Here is a 9,384-nt window from a genome sequence, read left to right as displayed (position 1 = left end):
ACAGCAACAGCAACAACAACAATCACAATAACAACAACGAGGTAAATAGAAAATAGAACATTTTTTAGCACTTTTACAACTGGCTGCTGCTTATCGCAATGCTGCCAACGAGAAGCAGCGACGGAGGCACATTAATGTGGCCTATGTGGCTGCAAACTGAGGAGGATGATGAAGAGAAGCAGAGCGGGTGGGAGAAGGAGAGGGGAAAGGGTTTGTTGAGGCAGTTTGCCGGCGTTGCATGTCCTACTGTGAGACATAATTTTTAATAATCTACAACACGACCGGGCTGAAAAGTGACAATGCTGGAGGTCCTAGTCCCCTCTCTCTCTCTCTCTCTCACTCCCTCTCACTCTCTCTGTCTCTCCCAAAAATATACGCGCATGCAAATGGCTTAATTTAATATACAATTATACCCTGTAAGTGGTTAACGTTGAACACACTCCATTCACATTCCAATCCAGGCAATATTTTTTTTTGGCCTTGGCTTGGTTTTTAATCAACCCATTATTTTGTTGGACTAGTTAATGAATTGACATCCTAAAGCAAAAGAAATATTAATACATTATACATTAATACCAAATTAAAGATCATTTTTATTATTAGGTAATTAAAACTATAAGTATAATTAAGCTATTTTATAATTAACTAATAATACAAAAGAACAATTAATATGTTTGATTTATTTTATGTTGAACTTGTAGTTTTAATTACTTAATTATTTAAACATAAATATAATCACTCAAAATACGAAACAATAATAAATTTTATTAAAAGTTTCATATTTAGCTAAGCTTTTTTTATAATTAACTACACAAAAAGAAAAATTAAGAATAAAGTCTTGATTGTTTGAATGTCAAAATTTAACCAAGATGTTTTATTATTAAATCAAGATCGAAAATCTACAATAAATATAGATTGCCCAATCTTGAAATTCAAAATTATAAGCTTGTTCCATGAATGGAAAAAACTTAAACAAAGAAGGCAAAACTATAAATCAAGATGAAACAATCTTAAATTTAGATTGTTTAAAATATACAAAAATAAAATATATTGCGTGTTTTTTGTAAACATCTTCTTTTAAGCATTAATGTGTGTTGTTTACTTTTTTTAATTAGTTTACAATTTTAATACTTACACCTTTATTAGAATAAAGAAAACTTGATTCACGATTTTAATTTTAAAATGAGATGTTTTTAATCTTCAAATGAAAGTTAAGCATACAAATCTTAATCTTAATTTAAGATTGCTTCAACCTAAAAATCTTATTTCGATATTGTTCATTTTAAGATCCAAAAAAATCTTAAATCCAAATTTTTTCAATATTTTTTTTCTCTCTGTGTAAAAATACAAAATAATAATAAATGCCATTTAAAGATCGACATTAAATTTAAAATAATAATCAATATCATTATTATTTTAACTTTAAAGGATGATTTAAGAAAAATTCAAACATAGAACAATTAAAATGAATTATATCATCAAAAGTTTGACTTTAAAACATTTTATTTTTCAATGCATTTCAAATTTATTTGAAATTCATAGGAAAAGCATAGTTATTATAAGTTAGAAACTAACAAAGTTAATTGACAATTTGGTACAGCAATGAAATTTATTTATTAATATAAAAATTAGGACAAATTAATTAAATAAATATAATTAGGTAAGAACTTAAAATGATTATGAATTTAATTTAATAAAAATATAATAATTTAATATAATAATAATAATAAGATATAATTGAAATTTGAAAAAAATTGTGGCTATTTCCAAGTATTTTAATTAATATGTTCAATTAAATTTTGTGTTTTGTAAAAAGGAATTTACTTTTTATTTATAAGCAGTATCTGTAGGTCGAGCATACTCTGTCGAATGTTGGCCTTTGGCAAAATGGTGAAATGGTGCTAAGGATAATGTGTGCATGTATAGGAATATTCACGCAGATTGTCTTGTCTAAGCCAGAGATTGATGCTGCTGCGACGCAGCGGCCAAGAAAGAAAAAGAAAAACGAAAGTCACAGCAATAGCAACAGCAACAGCACCTCAACCTGCAAATGCCGCCTTCCATTTTCACTCCCCACCTCACTGGCGAGCACAATCCCAGTTGCCGTAATTAAATTACATGCGAGCAACGTTAAGTTGCCTACTTTTAGGCTGAGACATTGTCGCCTGCATACATAAAGATGGCTAGAGCGAGAGAGAGAGAGAGAGAGTGCTGTGTAAAGTGAGGTAGGTGAAATGTGGGTGGGTGGCATTACACATACGACTCGTAGGCTGCGTTCGGGGCATCTCTGGCAGCCACTGAATGTTGTAATTCAAACGACAGCAACGGGTTAACATTAGCGCACTTTTTATGACCCGCGCTGGATAAGTAATCCTTGCTCCTTGTTGTTGTTGTTGTTGTTGTTGTCCTTGTAGTTGTCGCTCTCCTCTCTTGATGCTGCTGCTGCTGCTTGCGGCTTTTCTCGCATCTCTATGATTAGCGTTACAATTTATGCCAACCGCAAAGGCATTTGCGGCATCAACAACAACTGCAACTCATTCGCGACAAAGTCAACTCTTGCAACAATGAATGTTGCTCATAGAGAATCAATGCTTAAACAAGACAACAACAAATATAATAACATAATTCTTTAATTCTTTCTTTAATAACAATAATAATGAATAATGATAGAAGTCAAATTTCAAATTTCCAGAAATTGTAATTTCAAAAAGATTTCAAATATTCAAAAATGATTTAATTTATATTAAACATTCTCGATCCACTGAATTTATATAATTTAAGTATTATCTGAACACAGAAATTCAAAAAATATTTTCATAGCCATCTATTACTGTGTTCATTTTTATTTAGTATATTCGTTTGGATTTCGATTTTAAGGAAACGCAAAAACAATGCGGTATTATTCTTAAAATATACCGAATTAATATACCGAAAGAATACTAAGATACACCGAAGGATATATTATTATATATATTTCACACAAAAATATAACAAGCGAAAGATCTGCTTTTTTGTAGTATTTTTTAGTATATTAATTTGGGTTTCGATTTTTATTATTATTGTTGTTCATAAAATATAACAATATTGGAAATAACGAAGGTTACATTTGTTATATTACACACAAAAATGTGACAAAAACTATAATATAACAAAAATGGAAATCTATATATTTGAGTGAACTCAACAACAAATCAGTGTAGTATTCATTTTAAAATATACATATTTAATATACCAAAAAATATTATAAAGCAGATCTATGGCTCTGTTTGCTAATTTGTTAAAATATCTAAAATATACTATAGAGTGCAAAATATACCAAATTGTCAGCCAAAGCAACTAAGTCCCGTAGTAAGTAGGCGTTTTTACTATGTAAAATTATTGTTTATTTTATCCAAATTTGTATCGCAAACTTTTTAGGATTTATAACGGCTGACCTCGAAAAATAAGTCGAAGTTTAACTCTAAGCGGTGTCAATACTTAGACAAATTTACTCAACTCAACTAAGAAAATACTTGAATGCAAGTATGTAGTTCTAGATTACATTGCATTACCATTAGATTTCTCTATTTTATTAATATTTACTCCTCATTTACTATATTATTCTGTTTGTGTTTTTGGTTAATACTTATAATCTTATATATCACGGAATCCCAGCACCTCAGGCACTGAGAAAGAATGAATCGCGACATCTACACTAGAGGTGGAGAACTATCGATGGCACTATCGGAACTATCGATGGTTGGCCACTATCGACACGCTATCGATAGCGGCACACACTCTCGATAGTGGTCTATCGCTATCGTCGATAGTGGTCGATATTTTTTCAAAAAATTTTGTATACCCACAACCTTCATAGAGTCGGAAAGCAGGACAAATCATTTCAAATAGGCGTACAAAATTATTGGTTGAAATAAATATATAAATAGCATTTAAGGTAAACTAAAATAATAAAAAATCATATTCGAATAATAATTATTTATTATGTTCAGATTATAATTGGAAAACCAATTTCATACTTTCATACTTCAAATAAATATTGATTATTTCAAAAACTAATTAAATTATATTTTTTACTGCACTATCGACAACTATCAACGATAGATAGTCGATAGTTTATGGAAACTATCAAGCAATATCGATGGCGCAGACTAACGATATTTCTCTACACTAACTAAGCTATGCGTGATTTAATTCAAGCTATCTGCTCTCTTCTCACCTCGATTCAGTCAACAGTAGCTGTCCCGCTCTCACTTCATTCCAATAATGGAGCATTGATCACGCTGAGTGTGCAGTAGAATTTCAAGATGGCGTCTGTGTTCAATTTGCTTGTGAACTCTGCATGTGACTGTGTGGTGAGTTGAGAAGACGAAAACACACCACAGACACGAATGTGAACATACATATGAATGTATGTACATACATATGTATGTATGTGTGCGAGTTGTTCGTGGGCAGCAGCTGTGTTGACCAAATGTGGACTTAGGACGTGCTTTTAATTTTTAAAAACTGCTTTTAAAACGTGATAAAACACGTTGAAACTGCAAATAGTTGCACCACACACATATGTATGTGCATATGTATGACATTCTCCATGTGTGTGAGTGTGTGTGTGTGTGTTATAGATGCTAACATATTTATATATAGAGCGATATTTTTTATATAACGTGCGCAAATCCCAAGCCACTGATGTGACCAAAGAAGAAGAAAAGGAAAAGCTGCAAAAAAAACCAAACATGGAGTGAAGGGAGCGAAAGAGAGATAGCGTAAAAAAACGCTGTGTAAAGCGTGCATTTACATAATGAAAGATGTAGCAATATGTGACTGCTGCACACCCCCAACTCCCCCTCCCACCATCAGCACCATCGTGCAAGTCCAGCTGCAGATGTCGGGGAAAGGGATAAGCAGCAAACGGGACATCATGTGCGTGCCATTTTTTTTTTTTGTTTCATTTTGCTATGCACAGGAAAACAAAAAAAATTAAATTATAAAATATTGAGGCGAGTAAGAAATGCGCAAAGGACACATACACACACACACACACACACAGACATGAGCACAAGCAGTGCAAATGGGTTTGAGTGTTTGTTGGGTGGGGTTGGGGTCTCAGTTAAAAGCAGCGCACTGCTTGCCTCGGTTGGGGGTTTGAGGCGCTAGATGGCGCTGTGAACCACACTTACCGGGCACACACAGAATTAATGTCCTTTTAGATACAAATGCAATTTATAAAGCCCGACGTGTGTGTATGTGTGTGTGTTTGTGCGAGACGCTCCAAAAAATGCTTTCACATGCTGCTGCCCCACACACACACACACACACACACACACACACACCACATGCCCAGCACATTTTTTTGCAACATAATTTTGAATAACATTAAAATTATTAGCTACAAATGCATAGCAAAAAAAAAAAAGCTAAAAAAGAAAGAAATGGGCGTAGCCCAGGGCAACAAATGTGCATAATGAGCTCTGGTCAAATTCACAGACGTCAGGTTGGGGTTTGCGGCACAGCTAGCCGAGATTTACGCGCGACAGTTCGCTCTCTCTCTCTCTCTCTCTTTCTCTCACTCTTTCTCTCTCTGCTCTTCCTCTGGCGTCGTGGGACTAAACACTTTTCAGTTGATATCGCAAATCCTTTTTCGCAGCGCTTACATAATGATATGTGGCCAGCCGCTTTTTTTCCATCTTGTCGCTGCCTGCGGTCGCTGTGTGTCTGCAAAGCGGGGGGAGAAGAATGAGAGAGGGGAGAGAGTGAGAGAATGAGAGAGCGCGAGCGAGAAAGATAGAGGGAGAGAGAAGGGGGAGGTGAAAACATGCATTTGCATGCAATTTGCGTTTGTTGATTTTTCGGACCACTCGCAAAAAAAAAAAAAAAAAAAAATGCCGCCAGTTCGGGATTTGCCCAAGAGACTCGATAAGCATCCGCCACTTACTCCACATTAATAATCCACACACACACACACACACACACACACACACACACACACACACACACACACACACACACACACACACACACACACACACACACACACACACACACACTGAGGAGTCAACATTGCGCCAATTGCAATAAGAAGAAGACTTTCGGGACATAGAGAAAAACAGCTTGAAACACTCAATAAGAATGTGTTAAGAGATTCCACATCTCACTTGAAATACTGAAATATACTAAACTATACAGATCGTCATATTTAGTATATCGATATACTACTACATTCAAATAAGTAAGCAATCTGTGAGTTACCCGCTATCCATTTTGAATAAAAGCAAAATATTGCAGTATTATTCTTACAATATATACCAAATTAATATACAGAAAGAATATCAAAATATACCAAAATCTATATTTAGTACATTGATACTACATTCATAATATACCATAGAGTGCAATATACCATATTGTCAGCCAAAGCAACTTAGACCCAATTTAACGATATAAAAATGTTTCTTAAGGGCCAACACCACTGTAAAATTAAAAAAAATAATCATTTATTTTTTGCTTAAAAGATAGTTCAACCGTTCTAGAATACAGTAAAAACAAAAGTTGGGCGGAAAAATAATTTTTGTTCCCTCAATTTGAGTTTTTTTTTATGTAATAGTAAATCAAAACTTTGAACGCGTTTTACTCGAAACATAGTTTTTGAAATTGGTTCGCAGCATAGCACGAATAATTTTCAACATTTATGCTTGAAATTTTGACTATATGCTTAGGTCGCGAATTCGCAGAGAAAGTCGTACGTGTTATATACCCCATATACCCATAGGGTAGAAGGCTATTATAGCAGTTAGAAGGTATATATTCTTGATCAGCGTAAACAGCCGAGTCGATCTAGCCATGTCCGTCCGTCCGTCTGTCCGTATGAACACCTAGATCTCAGAGACTATAAGAGATAGAGCTATATACAGATGTTCGACAACATTTGTTATGTTTGCACGCAGATCAAGTTTGTTTCAAATTTTTGCCACGCCCACTTCCGCCCCCGCAAATCAAAAAAACCGAATAACAAGCGTAATTTTAAAGCTAGAGTCGCAAATTTTGGTGAATATAATAAATATAGTATTTATGATTTCTTGTGATACAATTTGATTGCGATCAGATAACAATTGTAGAAGTTATTAAAGAAGTACTTTTGTTTGAGCAAAAATGCCTACTTACTAGGTGTCTTGGTTGCTTTAGCCGACAATCTGGTATATTGTGCAGACTATGGTATATTTCGAATGCGGTGCTATATCGTTATACCAAATATACAATTTGGTATAATTTTAGTATTTTTGTATTTTTGGTATATTATAATTTGAAAAATACCGCAATATTTTGCGCGTATTCAAAATGGGTAGCGAGTATCTCACAGTCAAGCACACTCGACTGTAACTTTCTTACTTGTTTCTTATGTTATTTCACACGGGGCAAATGTGACATTTTAAACATTTTGAAATACTCTTATATGAGGATAACCCAGATATATAGTGCTATGGAAACAAGCCGTAAGGCATTTCCACAATTTACTGACCAACAAAAAAAATATGACCTGAAACGCAAGCAATTAGCTAAATTCGTAATCTTTGTGCTCCAATTCAAAAATATATCTCCTATTAAATATTACGCTAAAAGAAATGCTCAAGAAACAAGATTTTGGTCTTAGTACTAAGAAATTCCTTCTAAAGAGTGTGTCAATAACATTCAAGTCACGAGGTTCGAACACACATCTTGATTTCAAAATCATTTGATATAGAATAAAGTTCTTATTAATGAGAGAAAAAAGGCATCATCATTATCACTGGACTGTCACAAATTAACACTCACATAAAAAACCAACAACAACAGCAGCCAACACATCAACAAAAACACGTTGGCTACTAACAACGACAACAAAAAGTGCAACAGCAACTGCATCGAAGTCCCAATTATTTTTGTGAACTTTAAAAATGTTACTATTTTTTTTCTGAGTATTATAAAACTTATTAATAATAAGCACGGCATTCAGTTTCCAGTTATTCAATTGTACGAACATTCCTAGTTATAAAAAGCTTATCGAATCGTGCAGCAATTGAACCGACGACTTTCACAATGAATAATTGTTCACAACAACTCGACTAACTGAGCTATGAACAAAGACACATCAAAATTAGATCGGGATACAAAATATAGCTTTTGGTATATTAATTCGGTATATTCTAAGAATAATATCTCATTGTTTTGCATTTAGTGGAAATTAAAGGCGGGTTTATTACAGTCGAGCACACTCGATTGCATATTTCGATAAATTCTCAAATTTGCAACCTAAATCCAATAATTTACGTCTCATTTTGAATACTAAAGCATTTAATAGCATTTTTATACCCGCTACCCATAGGGTAAAAGGGTATTATAACTTTGTGCCGGCAGGAAATGTATGTAACAGGTAGAACGAGGCATCTCCGACCCTATAAAGTATATATATTCTTGATCAGCGTCAACAGCCGAGACGATATAGCCATGTCCGTCTGTCCGTCTGTGTGTCTGTCCGTCTGTCCGTATGAACACCTAGATCTCAGAGACTATAAGAGATAGAGCTATAATTTTTTTTTCGACAGCATTTGTTATGTTTGCACGCAGATCAAGTTTGTTTCAAATTTTTGCCACGCCCACTTCCGCCCCCGCAAATAAAAAAAAACGAATAACAAGCGTAAATTTAAAAATTTTGGTATATACTATAATTACTATAGTAGTTATGCTTTCTGAAAATTTGGTTGCGATCAGATAAAAATTGTGGAAGTTATTAAAGAAATACTTTTGTATGGGCAAAAACGCCTACTTACTGGGGCTCTTAGTTGCTTTGGCCGACAATCTGGTACATTGTGCCGTCTATAGTATATTCTGAATGGTGTGCTGTATCGATATACCAAACATACCATTTCGTATATTTTTAGTATTTTTTTTAGTATTTTCGGTATATTTTGAAAATAATACCGCAATATTTTGCCCTTATCAAAAATGGGTAGCGGGTATCTCACAGTCGAGCACACTCGACTTCAACTTTCTTACTTGTTAATACTAAATTCTAATTATAGTAATTTTTTCCTAAATTTGTCTTATTTTAAGAACTCAATTTCAAAGATGAATACTCTGGATGTTAGGAACTGATCTTTTTTAGTGTTTTATTATATTTATATTTTTCAAATTCTGCAGCTTCTAGTTTGAATTCTTCTACTTCAAGAGGTAATACTATATATTATGTATACCAGCTAAGTACCATAAATTTATCAAAATCTTTATATATAATTTACCAATTCTTTTCTTTAAATTCACAACAAACGCTTTTCTCGCTACAAGTAAAAATATCGTATATATATTTAATTAGCAAATTAGCAAACGTATTTAACTTAGCTTTGTTTAACTTAT

This window comes from Drosophila sulfurigaster, chromosome X, assembly GCF_023558435.1.
Source record: "Drosophila sulfurigaster albostrigata strain 15112-1811.04 chromosome X, ASM2355843v2, whole genome shotgun sequence".
NCBI lineage: Eukaryota > Metazoa > Arthropoda > Insecta > Diptera > Drosophilidae > Drosophila > Drosophila sulfurigaster.
This window is presented reverse-complemented; position numbering follows the sequence as displayed.